Source organism: Schistocerca piceifrons, chromosome 2, assembly GCF_021461385.2.
Source record: "Schistocerca piceifrons isolate TAMUIC-IGC-003096 chromosome 2, iqSchPice1.1, whole genome shotgun sequence".
Taxonomy (NCBI): Eukaryota; Metazoa; Arthropoda; class Insecta; order Orthoptera; family Acrididae; genus Schistocerca; species Schistocerca piceifrons.
Genome location: NC_060139.1, coordinates 132,884,700 through 132,902,787, shown reverse-complemented (window position 1 = coordinate 132,902,787; position 18,088 = coordinate 132,884,700). Strand labels below are relative to the sequence as shown.

The 18,088-nt window shown below is 45.0% G+C and overlaps 1 non-coding gene across 1 annotated transcript; it reads left to right on the top strand.

Moving 5' to 3' along the window:
- The first annotated feature begins 6,546 nt into the window (after window positions 1-6,546).
- Window positions 6,547-6,620, top strand: Trnas-uga. The gene has a single exon. It is a non-coding gene; the product is annotated as a tRNA-Ser (tRNA).
- The last annotated feature ends 11,468 nt before the right edge of the window (window positions 6,621-18,088 follow it).

Below are 18,088 nucleotides of genomic sequence, written 5' to 3'. Positions count from 1 at the left end.
TCCCCCCCCCCCCCCCCCCCCCACACACACACACACACTACATCCACCCCTTAGCGGACGCCGGTGGCCGCGTGGAGGTTTATGTTTTGTACACCTCTTGAAGGTATTCTGGTGAAGGGGTGTCGCGTCCATCGGAAGCCGTGACGGCGCGCAGAAATATCGAGCGGAGAGCTGTCGGCGGCGCGCGGTCGCTATCTGGCGGGGGCCACGTCGTAACCTGCGACAATAGGCGATTGTATCTGCAGCCGCACTTTGACGCGCGTAACAATGCGGCACGCCCGCTCAATACCTGCTGGCTGGCCACCCCGGCGGCCGCCTTTATTTCCCGCAAAGAATCGGAAGTCGGGCCAGGGCACCGCTCCGGTATCGCACTCGCCGATTGCGGACGCCGCCTTCTCCCAGGCAGCGCCGGCGCCCGGCTGATGTTCGCGGAGATAGCTCCCCATTTCTTTATTTCGCCCATTTCATTTTTCACGAAAAGGCCGTGCCCTCCTTGGCCCCGCCTGCCCCTTTGTTAGAGTTAATGGGAAGGCCACGGAGAAGCGGGCCGTCTGGCGCGACCACCGTCGAGGAAGCCGGCGGCAATTTAGCCGATATAAGATGCGGCGCGGCTGCGCTTCGGCAGGCTCGGCTGCGAGCGTTTCGGGTGTTGCGGTCAGAGCTACTGACAAGAGCTGCTCTTAAAAGGGCTACGTACCTTCAGTTTAACTGCGCGGTTTATCGAGTGCACTGGCGGCTCGTGCAAAGTTATATCGATGTGCTTCAATGTGGTGGCCTATAGCCTTCTGACTTAGTGGTAGCAAACGTAACTAAATTGAATACGTATATAACTTCACCTGTTTAAATATACAGCTTGTATCAAAAAGAATCATCCAATTAAAAAAAACACAACTATTGTGTTATTTGAGATATGTGCGTGAACAATGTACTATTGGAAAGTGCAAACTCTCGAGTTTTACGTGGTTCTCGTTAAGTATGAGCAGCGTGCTCCCACTTCACTTCCAGTAAAAATGGTGTCAGGACAACAGAAAGCGTTTTGTGTTCTATATTTTGCTCAGTGACTTTCGTGCTATAATCCGTTCATCATAAGAATAAACCAGGTGTAAACAAGCACAATGTATTCGTCCGCTTTTGTTGGAACCTCATTGGATTTCTGTGCCGGCCTCAGTGGCGGAGCGGTTCTATGCGCCTCAGTTTGGAACCGCGTGACCGCTACGGTCGCAGGTTCGAATCCTGCCTCGGGCATGGATGTGTGTGATGTCCTTAGGTTAGTTAGGTTTAAGTAGTTCTAAGTTCTAGGGGACTGATGACCTCATATGTTAAGTCCCGTAGTGCTCAGAGCCATTTGAACCGTTTGAAGGTATTACAGTCAGTCGTCTGGTATCTCTTAGCTCCTTCCTTATCCGAATCCGAGAAATACATTTCAGTTCTGGAAGTGTCACCTGCTACCTTGATAACGAGCCTATCAACAACAGAATCCACGAAGCCAACCAGACGCAGCATTTTCTCTTCTTCTCTTATGACTAGCCGTTCTATATCCCGTCAGCGTTCGGCGCGACGTGTGAAAAAGCTGCGTGCGTTAGCTCCAGTACGTCTGGCAGCTTAACAGTCTTGTTACTTCTCGGGCCAAATCCCGCAGCTTGGTTCCTGATCAGTGCCGTTGGGTTCATATTGTAATGGTAGCAAACGTAAAAATGCAGTATTTGTATGATATGCTCGATGCTGTGAAAATGATTGTTTTTCATGCTTCTACGATACTATCTACCTCTGTGGTATAAAACAATGGACACAATCCAAATAAAGAAGATTTGGTTTTCCATTTTTGCTCTAAAAATTAAATTGTTATGTTTTCTTAATTTAAACAACTTTTATGAACAGTCTTAAGATAAAACAACGACAATTGAGAATTTGTATTTGAAATGTAAACAGGAATTTCGTATCCAATTTGTAATTATAGATAAAAAGACATACATTATTCATAAAAAATGATGACGAGTTTTATAATTACGAGATGTAGGTATTTCAAATTGAACGAGAAAAATAATTGTTATTGGGGAGATTTGAACCAACGGACAAACAACCGCAATCGCTTTACTTACTCTATCGCAACTGACTACGCTGTATGTTCAGTGTGCCTGACATTATATACAACGCTACGAAAATTTCAAAGCCGATTGTCTCTGTAAATTTATGAAAAACATTAAAGCACTCCGTCTTCAGGCCACGAGTGGCCTACCGAGACCATCCGACCGCCGTGTCATCCTCCCAGGAGGATGCGGATAGGAGGGGCGTGGAGTCAGCACACCGCTCTCCCAGTCGTTATGATGGTATTCTTGACCGAAGCCGCTACTATTCGATCGAGTAGCTCCTCAATTGGCATCGCGAGGCTGAGTGCACCCAGAAAAATGGCAACAGCGCATTGCGGCTGGATGGTCACCCATTCAAGTGCCAGCCACGCCCAACGGCGCTTAACTTCGGTGATCTCACGGGAACCGGTGTATCCACTGCGGTAAGGCCGTTGCCTATGAAAAACATTAAGAACAATCTATTTATCGGCTCTTTTTAACTGTGTTCCACGCGCGTGTTTCACTATGGAACAGAAAGCAGCTTCAGCCATTTTCATACTGCGCATTAACAGCGCGACTATCAGAGCACAACGCTGCAGAGGCTGTGACTGCACGATCTTTGAAATAAAAACTACGTAGCTAAAGCGTGATTAAGAAAAACGTTCATGGTTGTTAACACATCTGAATATCTTAAAGTTTCATTTAACGTAACTTAGTGATAAGATGTCAATACATAAGTAGGACCTACTTCCAGGCGCGTAACAACACCAGTGTACGTCTGGTACGGCTTCTGACCAATCATCGCGTTTCTGTTTGTTTGCATCAGGTTTATTCTTCTGATGAACGGATTATAGGCATGGTGTGGATCCTCCTGCAGCACAGAGCATTAGATGATGGTGTGGTGTCACCGCCAGACACCACACTTGCTAGGTGGTAGTTTTAAATCGGCCGCGGTCCATTAGTATATGTCGGACCCGCGTGTCGCCACTGTGTGATCGCAGACCGAGCGCCACCACAAGGCAGGTCTCGAGATACGGACTAGCACCCGCCCCAGTTTTACGGACGACTTTGCTAGCGACTACATGGACGAAGCCTTGCTCATTAGCCGAGCCAATAGTTAGAATAGCCTTCAGCTAAGTCAATGGCTACGACCTAGCAAGGGGCCATTAGTAACATTGCATGTATCTAAAGAGTCTCACTTGTATCGCCACAATCTCCAGATGCACCAAAAGGATGGATTAAAGTTAAGTATTCCAGAAGCTACGTACTTTTCTTTATAGCACTCATTACGTATCCTGTTTCAGACCTCACGCACCCTGCTTTGGCTTAGCGCGTGCCTTTCGGCTTCCTCTCATTGTGTCTAGGCTGTCTTGTCTAGACACAACAGATGGCATGAACAATTCCGAGAAAAAGGTTCTTTGTGTAAAGGCAAATCGCCGGGCCGTTCCCGAGTGACAGACCCAGACGTCGAACGCATCCTCTATAGTTTCAGAAGGAGTCCGCAGAAACCCGTATACCGTGTGACTCGTCAGCTCAACATGCCCCCGACGTCCGTCTGGCGTGTGTTGCGTCGGCATTCACACATGAAAATATACAAAATTCAGCTACTGCAAAATCTTCGTGAAGATGACAAACAATAACGTGTGGAGTTCTGTAATTTCGTTCTTGGCAAAATGGAGGACGACAGTTTTCTTCCACGCTTAGTGTTTAGTGATGAGGCAACATTCCATTTAAATGGAAAGGTGAATCGTCATAATGTGAGAATATGAGGATGGAACAACCACATGAAGTTGTACCAGTGTGAGTCAAATGAAAATCATAAATTTGTAGTAACAAATCGAAATTTCGCGCCGTTATCCTGTAAGTTGGTAAGCGTGCTACAAACAGCGTGCAGAATGTCCTGTAGGTGGCAGCATAGTGCAGATGCACAGTTACCGTCGTAGTATCAGTATAAAGATGGCCGCCCCACTTGCGACTTGCACCAGGGAAGAACAGCGTTCTGTTATTCGGTTTTTGCGTAGTGAAAGTGTGAAACCTATTGAAATTCATCGACGGAGGAAGGTTCAGTACGGTGATGCATGTTTGTCACAGCAGCAAGTCTACGAACGGCGTAGGAAGTTTGCAAATGGTGTGATTTCAGTGGAAGATGCTCCAGGTCAGGCACAACGAGTTGTGACTACACGGAACATTGCAGCAGTTGAAGCCATAGTGAAGGAAAACCGCCGAGTGACACTGAATGACATTGCAACATGTTTACAGATTAGTCATGGGTCAGCACATCACATTGTGCATGATGTGCTCCAGTTTCACAAAGTGTCTGCAAGATGGGTGCTACGGCAGCTGACTCCTGAAATGAGAGAACGACGTGTTGATGCTTGTGAAGAACTTCTTCGGCGCTTTGAATGAGAAGGTGATGGCTTCGTTGCAAGAATAGTTACTGAGGACGATACCTGGGTTCACTTCCACCAACCGGAGACGAAGAGAACGAGCAAGGAGTGGCACCATTCCTCATCACCAAACGCAAAGAAGTTTCGAACAGAACCATCAGCAGGGAAGGATATGCTGACTCTTTTGGGACGAAAAAGGCGTCATTTTGGAGAATTACATGCCTAGAGGGACCACTGTCTCCACTGCATCCTACACAGATCTCCTAAAAAAACATCTGCGGCCTGCAATCAAATCAAAGCGATGTGGATTGCTGTCATCAGGTGTCCTTTTGCAACATGACAATGCAAGGCCCCACACTGCCCGTACAACAGTTGCAACAATCACAGACCATCATTTTCAGTGTCTTCCTCATCCACCATACTCACCAGACCTTGCCCCAAGTGATTTCCATCTGTCTGGACCACTCAAAGACGCAATGGGAGGAAAGAAGTTACGTTCTCGTGAAGAGGTACGCCACGTGGTGCATGAGTGGTTGCGCGGACTACCAAAAGAATTTTTTTTGTAATGGAATGTATGCACTTTGTAAGCGCTGGAGGACTTGCATTGAGCGTGGGGGAGATTATGTTGACAAGTGATACAGCTTTGCACAACTTCTGCACAATAAATAATATTTAAAAAAATATTTCAGGTTTTCATTTGACTCATCCTCGTACAACATGAGAGGGAATTTCCAAAATTTAATGTGTTTTGTGCAGTTTCAAGGGAAAAAGTGTTACAGGAAGCACATATCTCGATATGCTTGAGAACTTCCTTTTCCCACCGTTGGAGACTAATTCGAAAGAATTCATTTACCAACAGGATGGGGCACCGCCACGCTGGCCTCTGGAAGTGCAGGAATTTTTAAATCAAAGATTACTGAACGATGGATCGGTCGCACTGGACCAAATGATTCAGCCCCACATTACTGGCCTCCAAGGTCAACAGATACGACTGTATGTGATTATTTCTTGTGGGTATTTATGAAAGACTCTGTTTACGTGCCTCTGTTACCAACAACAACGAATGGGCTGAGATATCGCATAACAGCAGCTGTGGACGCTGTAACTCAAGACATGCTCGCTGCGGTGTGGGAACAATTTGAATACCGCATTGACACATGCCGTGCATCTGAAGGGGGGAATATTAAACGCCTAAGAAAAGGTATGAAAAAAACTTTTTGATTTTTCCGTTGATCAAAAAACAAAATTCATTGTATATGTTTATTAGTTTCAGAAATATAGACGTGCCAAATCGGATGATTCTTTTTGATACTTCCTGTACCGGTATTTAAATTTTATAATTAACAGTTTTAGATTGCGAAAAATAAAATAAAATGATAAAAAAGATGGTTTCTGCTGGCATCGAACCTGCGTCCGCAAATTACCATGCTTCAGATCACTCTTTATTGGCTCAAATGGCTCTGAGCACTATGCGACTTAACTTCTGAGGTCATTAGTCGTATAGAACTTAGAACTAATTAAACCGAACTAACCTAAGACATCACACACATCCATGCCCGAGGCAGGATACGAACCTGCGACCGGAACGGTCGCTCGGCTCCAGACTGTAGCGCCTACAACCGCACGGCCACTCCGGACGGCTCCACGCTTTATTGTTATCATTGTTATTCAGTACCAGCTATCACTGAGCTTTTAAATTGACTTCAAATAAGATGTATAGATGACAAGAACTTTTCTCTTTTCCATTTACTGTTGAGGATTTCTTGTTTTTCGTTCATCAAGTTTTGTTTTGGGTCATGTATAGACTGTCCTCTCTCGTTGAAGATGTAGATTATAAAACAATATATGAACCATGTTAGTGTCTTGTCTTGGATGCTGCAAACGCTTAGTCGCCCTTATACAATACTTTCTTGCTGCTTATTTCGTTGACGGTGGTTGATAGCAAACTTACTGGTTTGAGAATGAGATTTTCACTCTGCAGCGGAGTGTGCGCTGATATGAAACTTCCTTCGCAGGAGAGCTTCTGTAAAGTTTGGAAGGTAGGAGACGAGATACTGGCAGAAGTAAAGCTGTGGGGACCGGGCGTGAGTCGTGCTTCGGTAGCTCAGATGGTAGAGCACTTGCCCGTGAAAGGCAAAGGTCCCGAGTTCGAGTCTCGGTCGGTGCACACAGTTTTAATCTGCCAGGAAGTTTAATCTGCCAGGAAGTTTACTGGTTTGAGTTTTATCCATTTCCATACGCTTGAAATTCTGGAGCAGCCTATGGTTCGGTGTATGGCAATGTCCACCATTCCACAGTACTTGCAGTGCGGATGACTATTTAGTTTTATTCTGTTGTGTCACGCGGCTGCCGGTATCAAATCACTCATAAAAATGTAAGCTGCTGCGCGAAACCTTGAACTTAAGGATTTGTCTGCAAAGTTTGACCATATTGTCTTCCAGTTCGGTTTCGAATATTTTCTTTGTCATACAGAATCTTAACATTTGGAGTTTTTTCTAAAACTTATGTCGCAGTTTGCAAGACATGAATTATATTTGTTGGCACACTTCCGTCATCTCTATTTTTTGTCACGGCGCCCCATCCAGCCTTTAGTAGGTCTGACAGACTAGCTGGTAATTTTAGGGTCCGAATGATATTTTCACCATAAAGGCTGAACATCTTACCTCACAGTGTCTTAAGACTAGGCCGCCTTCATTAAGTAGTTTCGTCAGTTGATCCCTCGCTTCCCAAAACGATATACCTTTCCAGATAAGCTAGCCTATGCACTTTTTGATTTTTGCGATACATTTCCTATCGATGGGTATGATTTGTGCTACACACCGCGTTTTGGATAGGGCGAGTATGTTTACATATTCGATCTTTTGAATGATGTGGTACTTGGAGTCATACCAAGGGCGCTTTTTAATCCCTCATACTCTGCACTTGCACAGTACGCTACACACAAGTTCAAGGAAAAATTCTGACCTGCTGATCTAGAGATGACGTCACATCAGAGCATGCGCAGTCAAAAATAGACAGTAGCGTCGCTTCTCTGAGGTGATTGTAGTGTGGCTGTCATTTCATCATTCGACATTGGTTTCTAATTAACGCGGTGAGAGAGCTACAAAACATGTTTTCGCCCATTTTATTCGCATACCAGCAAGCAGTCGAAGAGAAATGGCGTAATTTTAGTGCGATCTCCAGCTCACAACCGAAGCGAAATGGCATAATTTTAGAGCGATCTGGCAGCCATTGATCAAGTGTGTTGTGATGCCTGACGACAATATTAGGAAAGGGATGGATTGCATCTCACGGTATAGAAGAGACATTGAGTTGCGAATGGGCACAATAAAAAGACAGCGCGAGAACTGGTCTTTTCAGACCATAAACTAGACAGTTCCATCCAATAATCGTGCAGCTCACACAGTCTTGTTTCCAGTCACCTGAACCTCAAAGTGTTGCCAACACGATATCTATGAAAAGAAGTTTCGCTTTTGGCTGATTTTAGGCTATCAGAATCTTCTTAATCTTTAGTGTACAAAATGTGCTTCACATACACACACAAAAAAATAAAATAAAATAAAATAAAAAAAGAGAGGAAGAGAGAGAGAAGCTGCCCGCAGTCGATGTTTTGACAGAAAAACTGAAACTTCTGGAGCCTCACGCGCTTTGCACTGGTGTAATGAAGAAGGTAAACAACTTTCGATGTACCTTTTCGAAAAAAAAAAAAATTCAAGAAGGTTAACGATTCAGAGAATCGGTAGCGGAGAGTGATTTTATATTCTGAACCCTCTGGTATTTCAACGAAATTATGTAAATTCGCAACAAACTGTGTTTCTCCTTTTTTGTGCCCCAACCGGCACTGTAGCACCACAGCTTTGCACAGAATCACAGAACTGAGAAAACGCTCATCGCAACTGAGGAAATAAATAAATGTAGCCTACACAACTTCCATTCAGATAAGTGTGCAGTTTTTACTGCGACGGTTAACTGCGTAGTTAAACTGAAAGCGTGCTGGCCGCATTACAGGCCATTTGAGTTCCTGAGTTCCTTAGCTTCTTTGCACAAACTGTTATTGGTTACAATGTCTGTAACAAATTTCTTTAACACCCTTATTAATGAAAGGTATCGTGTATTGAGAATATGCGAAGAACTACTAAGGCAACACAAAACAGGCAACTGTCGCAAAACAGTTCGCTGATCTGTGGGGCAATTTGCACGATTATTCTGAAAAAGTGTGCCGGCTAGTGTGGCCGAGCGATTCTAGGTGCTTCTGTCTGGAGCCGCGCGACCGCTACGGTCGCAGGTTCCAATATTGCCTCGGGCAAGGTTAGTTAGGTTTAAGTAGTGTTAAGTTCTAGGTGACTGTTGACCCCAGATGTTAAGTCCGATAGTGCTCACAAGGGAACCTCCCCATCGCATCCCCCTCAGATTTAGTTATAAGTTGGCACAGTGGATAGGCCTTAAAAATCTGAAGACACATCAATCGAGAAAACAGGAAGAAGTTGTGTGGAACTATGAAAAAAATAAGCAAAATATACAAACTGAGTAGTCCGTGCGCAAGATATGCAACATAAAGGATAGTGTGAGCTCAGGAGTCCCGTGGTCCCGTGGTTAGCGTGAGCAGCTGCGGTACGAGAGGTCCTTGGTTCAAATCTTCCCTCGAGTGAAAAGTATACTTTCTTTATTTTCGCAAAGTTATGATTTGTCCGTTCGTTCATTGACGTCTCTGTTCACTGTAAGAAGGTAAGTGTCTGTGTTTTGCGACCGCATCGCAAAACCGTGCGCTTAGTAGATGAAAGGACGTGCCTCTCCAATGGGAACCGAAAACATTTGATCGCAAGGTCATAGGTCAACCGATTCCTCCACAGGAAAACACGTCTGATATATTCTATACGACACTGGTGACGGCATGTGCGTCACATGACAGGAATATGTTGTCGACCCACCTAACTTGTACACTTGCCGAATGGGTAAAAAGATTCTTCTACCTTGCCCGATTTAGGTTTTCTTGTGGATGTGATAACCACTCCCAAAAAAGTGATGAAAACAACAGTTTGTCACATAAACTGAAAATAAAAAAAAATTAAACTTTTCACTGGAGGGAAGACTTGAACCAAGAGCCTCCCTTTCCGCAGCTGCTCACGCTAACCACGGGTACCACGGCACTTCTGAGCTCACCTTATCCTTGATGTTGCGTATCTTGCGCATGGACTACTCAGTTTGTATATTTTGCTTATTTTTTTCATATTTCCACACAACTCCTTCTTGTTTTCTCGATTGATCTGTGTTCAGTTTTTCAAGGCCTATCCACTGTGCCAACTTATAACTAAATCTGAGGGGGGTGCGATGGGGAGGTTCCCTTGTCAGAGCCATTTTTGAAAAAGTGGGAAATTGTTCATCAGCGACCAAATCATAATAACGTGATAGTTCTTCCAACTACGTTTCAGACATTGTGCAGGATATTCAAGAGTGCATTCAGGATACGAAGTGGGAAAGGGCGGAGGGAGATGAAGAGCTACTTTGAGAAGAAGGGCTTTATCTTTAAAAAAAAAAAAAAAAAAAAAAAAAAAAAAAAAAAAAAAAAAAAAAAAAAAAAAAAAAGGTCTAGCAAGCGGTCAGAACTACTGGGAGGTGATGCACTTGTGGGCACAATGAGATTCTTATTTTTCCTGCGCAATCGCTTCCTGGTGAGGATACACCTACAAACCTACAATAGTAATAACATTATAGCATTCCAGGTAAAGACATTTCTTCCAATGATTAGCATTTGAACCACGTCGGCCCGCGGGTTCAACGTCAACATCGATGTCGCTGCGCAACATCACCTACCAATAAAATGTGCCCGCCGCTCTTGTTGTCGCTATAAACACAAGGTAATGGTTCAGTGTGGCTTGTGCAAACGTGCAGGAGGCCTCGCAGGCGTATGCGCAAACCGTAGCGTCAAATCAGGGAAGAGGACGCATTAATGACATGAGAGGATGTGATGCATTCATCTGGGAAATTGCTGCTCGTGTGGTATTATGTGTTTCGGCAGTGCAATGGGTGTGTGCAGAATGGTTCATGGAAGACCACGAACACAACGAGATGGGTAGGTCGTACCATGCAGACCACCTCGTGCCAATATCAACACTTCATCCGAATGGCACTGCAAGACAGATCTGCCTCCTTCTCGGCTCTGGTGCAGCAGTGGCACAGTGTAACACATTGTACACTATCACTCCGTTTATTAGGGCACTGGCTACGTACGCGTCCTTCACTTCTCCATCTACCTTTGACGAATGTGCAGAAACATGCTAGACGGCAATGGTGCACGGAACGACGTCACTGGGGACGCGAATGGCATCAGATAGTGTTTTCAGACGAATCCAGGTTCTGTTTGTTTGAAAGTGATGGCCGCATTGACACATCCCCTTTGAAAAATTAATGAATTACTGTGTTGATAAACCTCTTACGTTATTTGGTTTTCAAACGGCTGAGCAGAACTGAACGTACTCAGACAGTCTCTCTTTACTTATTCTGATCAACACTAAACTGACACACAATATTTTCAGCGCAACGCAATCTGACATTCAATAATCCCTACAAAAGCATGGTCCTGACTAACAATAACCTATACCTTTCATCAATCACTTACCTCACAAAAATCTTCGTTACTCGAACTACTGCAATACAGCGAGCGCCAATACTGCCAGCTAAATAAAGGATTCTAACTACTGAAGGCACTAACCACTGATAGGCGTAGTTAGCAAATGAAAGATTTTGATAGGTCCAGATCGTCCGCTTTCAAAATTCTGCCATCTATCTCCCCACATCCACCATTGCTGGCGGCTCGCCTCCAACTGCCTAGACTTGGCCACTGTTTCTATGTTTCGATACAGTGTATCGATACGTGGAACTGTTTAAGTGTTTCGGAACGGCTGTGGTTCACTGTTTCGAAACAGTGGTGTTTCATTCCGCCCCTGTTTCGTATAACCGGACCAGATCCGATCACGAGCCAGACACAGAAACTGTATCGTTGTTTCAAAATAAGGCTGTTTCAGTCCACCTGTGCTTGGAACGGACTAATTGTATCGAAACAGTGATGTTTCATTCCGCTCTGCGTCGGACGAGATTCGGGCTCGGCACAGGTACTGAAACACAACATGCCACTTCGTGAAACACTTTCAAGAGTGTCGAAATCTTTTTGACAGGCAATAGCATGAAGCTTAAGATATCCGAAAATAAAGCTTCGTTTTTAGCTGACTGACCTATTCCGAAACGGCATAACATCTGCTTTACAAACACTAACCAAACAATAAAACAACGCATACTATTCGCATTCAAAATAATAAATATGTGACAATTATTCAGTTAAATTACACTTTTTTATAACATACGCTTCTCTGTTCATGTACAGTAATCATATTAAGAAACGCAAGAAAGCCTACAACATACTGAATTTAAAAAAAGGCGTAGAGTGACAGTTATTAGACATATACATAAATTTGATGTAGGTATAATTGCAAGCAATCTGTCTGACATATCACTAATAGTGTAATGGTGAACGGGAAGGGCTGGGAAGCATGGTGAATTTATAGTAACGGTTCGAAACATCTTGAAAGACAAAAACTTTTTCTGTTATATTTCGTTATTTATTCGAATTATATGGCGTTATTTGTGCGTCTATAATCACTGTCCCTATTATCCACAATGATTCCGTGGGAATTCCAGCAGCATATCCGTTGTTTCTGCAGTTTGCTCCCACCCTTAGTTCCGGTCGTGGTGGTTCTGTCTTCAGCTATGGCTGTCCTCAGCCAACTAAAAAGTATGAAAGTCACACGCCACGAAAGCAGCGCATTTGCTGCAGGAAATACGAAACTGCCAAGACGCCTAAGTGATAGTTTCATACTTTCTGCGACATGATTAGCGCTCTCATTTTGTGTTTCTATGGACATACTTATACAGCAGACATTCAAGATGATAAAATGTGTAGGTTTATTAGATTACAAAACACAAACTGTTTCACTGTTTCGAAACATCGTATCGAAACATTACATTGTACTGTTTCATTTGTTTCGAAACAGTTACGTGTTTCAGTTTGCCCATCTCTACAATGCCCAACGCTACGTGCTGGCCGGCCGGAGTGGCCGAGCGGTTAAAGGCGCTACAGTCTGGAACCGCACGACCGCTACGGTCGCAGGTTCGAATCCTGCCTCGGGCATGGATGTGTGTGATGTCCTTAGGTTAGTTAGGTTTAAGTAGTTCTAAGTTCTAGGGGACTTATGACCACAGCAGTTGAGTCCCATAGTGCTCAGAGCCATTTTTGAGCTACGTGCTGTTCCCATCCAACTGCCCAAAACTACAATAGCGAATATTCCAACAATGCCAACCAGCCACAGATTGTAGGCAGCACAGTCAGTGATTTTCACGTGGCGTTACCAACATAAAAACCTGAACAGTCTACTTGCAGCATTTTGATTCGTATTTTGACAGGAGCAGCAGCATCACAGTGACAGCATTCGCACAGGACATACAGCGCCAACATAAGGCCTTAATGTGTGGAGTGCTATTGGATACAACCACGTATCACAGCTGGTGTGTGTCCAGGGCACTGTGTACAGTGTGACATATCTGAATGACATCCTGCGACCCGTAGCCATACTCTTTCTGCGCAGCACCCCAGACGCCATTTTTCAGCAAGACAACGCACGACCACATGTTGCTGCACGAGCACGTGCGTTCTTGGTGCCACAGGATGTGCCTTTTGCCCTGGCCCGCCATATCAACAGAATTGTGGCCAGTAAAAGATGTGTGGGATATGATGAAATGACAGGTGTAGAGCAGTGACAAAATGCTAACCACAACAGGTGAACTTTGGAACCAAATGCATGCAGCATGGATGGCTATACCACAGGACGTCATTCGCGCCTTATACGCGATACGCGTCGATTGCGTCACGCATGGGAAAAGTTATCAGGGCTCATGCCAGACCCTGTGCCTATTAGAAAACAGGACACATTCTGAACCGACGTGAATGAAATGTTAATCATTATTGCAGAACACACTAATATGCATGTCCTGTTAATATGAAAGTCCTGTCTCTAGTCGTTCAAGATATTCTGTTTTTTCTGAACTCAAGCGTACATGTGTGGCACAGCATTGTATGGAAGCGAATCGTAGACTGGAGTGTTGCATACATCTCAGTTCAGGGAAATTAAATGAGGAGGGAGGAGGGGCAGGGGAATTCATGATGGTTTTCAGACCAGTATTTATAATCTTAGTACTTGGTAAAACGCTGATAATTGTTTATTGTTTAAATTATGATGCTTTAAGTGCTTTGTTTGTTGCCATTATGGTCCATAAATTAATTGCGTCACGCATGTAGTACTCTAATTTTCGGATGTATACTTTTCAAAAGCTGCATTTTTCCTGAATTACAATTTCTTGAACTTTATGCTAAAGCAATGTACTATTACTGAGGTACATTTTCTTTCTGATCATTCTATATGTATGGATTCCCACCATTTTAATGTGCTGCCATTATTCCACAGGTTTCCTACCAATTTTATATCATGTGACTAGTACTGCGTTACATCATGACCTTTTAAATATCTTGCACAATTGCCTAAGGTGTGTGGGTAGTGTGTGGATTCTCCTGGATCATCAGTTACCCATTGGGAGGGAACTGAGGGCTGACCTTGTAGCACAAGTGTGTAGCCTGACATCAAAGTGCATCATGATACTGTAAATCCTTATCAGTGACTTTCATTGAAAGGCCACTCTGTCTCATTCTCACAACGATAAACTACAGCTTATCAGTTACAGCTTTATCATACATTGGATGTGTGAGTTGCCTATCCCCCTTGCCCATGGGCTCAAACTCTTTTATTGGGAGTTTGTTTCAGTTCCCTATAACTGTCACATCCTGTCCTCTTCCTGATGTCTTCCAAATACTTCATTCTATGTCATATTCTTCCTTTCCTTCCCAGCACTAACCCTCCAAGAACATTAAAAATGATGTCATATCTGATGACATCGACAATGAATTTTATTTTTCTCTTTTCAATTTCCTTTCATAATCTGCTGTCTTTGTTTACTTGCCTTAAACTTACAGCATGCCATTTCCCAACATATCTGCATTTGAGCAACTCCGAGTCGACTCCCTTCCATTTTACCCTGAGTCCAGCTTTCACTTCCACTGAGCAGTGTACTCCATACAAATTATTTTGCAAACGATTATCTGACTTCTATCTTCCCATAAATGCCTGTTTTGTCTATCCAATTCTGGTCTTAATTTTCCCTAAGCTTCTTTCTTCCTCTGTGATTATACTATCAAGATGACAGAATTGCTTCACCTGATCAGTTCTGGCATCGTTAAGTTTTTACATTGGTTTTTAATTTCACCCTTATTTTTCCATACTGCCATTACTTCTGTTTTTCATTTGTTCCATAGTTTAAAAGTGTGTGTTAGCACTTGCAATATTCTTTTCATTTTTTTTTTTTTTTTGGAGCCTGCAGCTGTCGTGTATCCTTTTATCATAGTCTTATATTTCCTTTGTCTTCTCCTTAATAGCTTCTTGAATGAACAAATTAAGCAAATATGAAGATAAGAGGTATCATTGCCTAATTCCTTTCCTAATTTTGGTCCCTTCCTCTGTCTTACTGATGTTTATTTTTGTGTTTTGATTCTAATACAGCTGATTAATTATTATTACAGTAAAATATTTTGTATCCACTACTGCTATTATTATTAAATTGTACAGATCTGAGACATATTCAAATCAGGTGTGACAGCAACTTACTCTTTGGCAACGAAACTGAACCTGAGATCTGCTCCTGAGGGGAAGGCATTGGGATTCATAGTATGTCAGAGAAAAGTACTGGCAGAATTCAAAAAGTATTCGGTAATCGATTGATTTAAAGAATGGTAGTCATTACTTCTGAAATTGGTGTAGCATTAATCGAAAATAATGTTCTGTAGTTCCTAACAGAGCAACAGCAGTGTGTCAGTTGAGAGTAGGGCCGGCTAAGGTCACGCAGACTCAGCTGCTGTGGGTGATCCAGCGGAAAGTGGTCCTTCTGCTGCACAAAACAGAAAAGGAAACAAAAAATAATCTGCAAGTAGGATAGCAAAATGGATTCAAATCTTAATCTGGTGATAACTGGATTCTTATATCAAGGTCATTGATTAGGACATTGTGTGACAGGTTACACATTTTGTCTTCTGATCCTCACTCTCTGTGCCCTTGGGAACCACTGGGAATTGATGTACACTACTGGCCATTAAAATTGCTACACCAAGAAGAAATGCAGATGATGAACGGGTATTCATTGGACATATACATTATACTATAACTGACATGTGATTACATTTTCACGTAATTTCGGTGCATAGATCCGCAGCCATGGTCTCCGAGCTGATAGTCCATGCTGCTGCAAACGTCGTCGAACTGTTCGTGCAGATGGTTCTTGTCTTGCAAACGTCCCCATCTGATGACTCAGGGATCGAGACGTGGCTGCACGATCCGTTACAGCCATGCAGATAAGATGCCTGTCATCTCGACTGCTAGTGATACGAGGCCGTTGGGATCCAGCACGGCGTTCCGTATTACCCTCCTGAACGCACCAATTCCATATTCTGCTAACAGTCATTGGATCTCGACCAACGCGAGAAGGAATGTTGTGATACGATATACTGCAATCGCGATAGGCTACAATCCGACCTTTATCAGTCGGAAACGTGATGGTACGCATTTCTCCTCCTTACACGAGGCATCACAACAACGTTTCACCAGGCAACGCCGGTCTACTGCTGTTTGCGTGTGAGAAATCGGTTGGAAACTTTCCTCATGTCAGTATGTTATAGGTGTCGCCACTGCCGCCAACCTTGTGTGAATGCTCTGAAAAGCTAATCATTTGCATATCACAGCATCTTCTTCCTGTCGGTTAAATTTCGCGTCTGTAGCACGTCATCTTCGTGGTGTAGCAATTTTAATGGCCAGTAGTGTAGGTCGCCCAGGGGAACCCCCTGCCCCTCCATCACAACATTGTGTGATAGTGGTCACGTGACAGAAAAGTGGCGGGAAATCCTCTCTACCTCTCTCGCACAATGTGTGTGGGTTTCCCCCCGCGTGACATAAAAATGGTTCAAATGGCTCTGAGCACTGTGGGACTTAACATCTATGGTCATCAGTCCCCTAGAACTTAGAACTACTTAAACCTAAGTAACCTAAGGACATCACACAACACCCAGTCATCACGAGGCAGAGAAAATCCGTGACCCCACAGGGAATCGAACCCGGGAACCCGGGCGCGGGAAGCGAGAACGCTACCGCACGACCACGAGCTGCGGACTGTGTGTGACATAGATCAGTCCCCTGTATTTCCCTGGGGCAGAAGGAGTAGGGGTCATCAAGGAGCCCAAGTGAGTAACCTCACACTAGATGTCCTTGTAAGTGACCTTGAGATAAGAAACCGCATCAGGGGTTGAATCGGCTTTGCGTTCCTACTCCTGCATTGGCTCGCAACCTCCAGTGGAAAGTGTGGTGTCCTTAAAACTCAGAGTAACCCCAAACTACCAGTTGGTTAGGTGTCTGTTGGTGGTGGCGCTACATCCCGTTACATCACCATTTCTTCTCCTTTGTCCTTCCAGTAAGATTGGAGGTAGTGGTCGGACGGGGTCGCTTGTCACACGCAGCAGCCCCAGCAGCTAGTCGGCTCCTTACGAGCGGTCGCGCTTTTGTGCGGAGCAGCCTCCCCCACCGCCGTCCGCCCGTGTCCTCTCCTCTGGCGCGCGGGGCATTGACGCTCGCTGAACTGCGAGTTAGGAAGCGGCCGGCGCCGCCCGACTTTTGCGTGCTAATGATGCCGGGCCTGAATTACAACGGGCATAACGCTGTGCTCTGCGGCATCGCTAATGGAAGACGGCGCTGCTGCCGCGGGGACTCAAGTGGTCATTGTGCGCCCCCACAATGGACGCCGACGTCCCGGACGGCTCCGGCGCCGCCGCCGCCGCTGTCGCCGCCGCCTCCACCACCACCACCACCACCACCACCACCACAGTGCCCCCGTCGCTTTTATTGAAACTAAACTACGGCTGGCCCCGGTCCACCACGGCGCCGTCAATACCTGGATATTAATCACGGCTCCGGGGATTGTATGAGTAGGACCATTTTCTTCGCAAATGCTTCCCTCCCCGTACGCCGCCGCCCGCGCCTCCACCCCCGCGCGGCGGCGGTCCTTTCTCCTGCGGCCGCGCCACAGCCCGCCTCCCTTCACAGCCAGCTATTCAAGTGCCGCTATATAGCGCGCCGTACGATAAAAATGTCATCGTATAGAATCCATTGTTGGTGCATATAAAGGAGCGACGGTTCCATCGCCAAGGAAACATGATCATTGTTTCGCAAACAATGGGGCGCCGCTCTCTCCCTCCGCGCCACCGACCTGCGAAAACGCTCGCTCGAGCGCGCACGCGCACACACGTGCGCCGACGCACATTCCTCGACGGCACCCCCGCGCGGTGACGCACGGGCGATGCGTGCAGTCACTGCCTCTCGTAAGACAGGTGTCTCGAGCCCCGCCGTGTGGCCCAAGGCATGCAGCCGACAGTGCGCCAGGCAAGATGTCGCAGCGCTGCTGTTTTCATTTCCAGAGTTCATCGATCAACATCGTTTT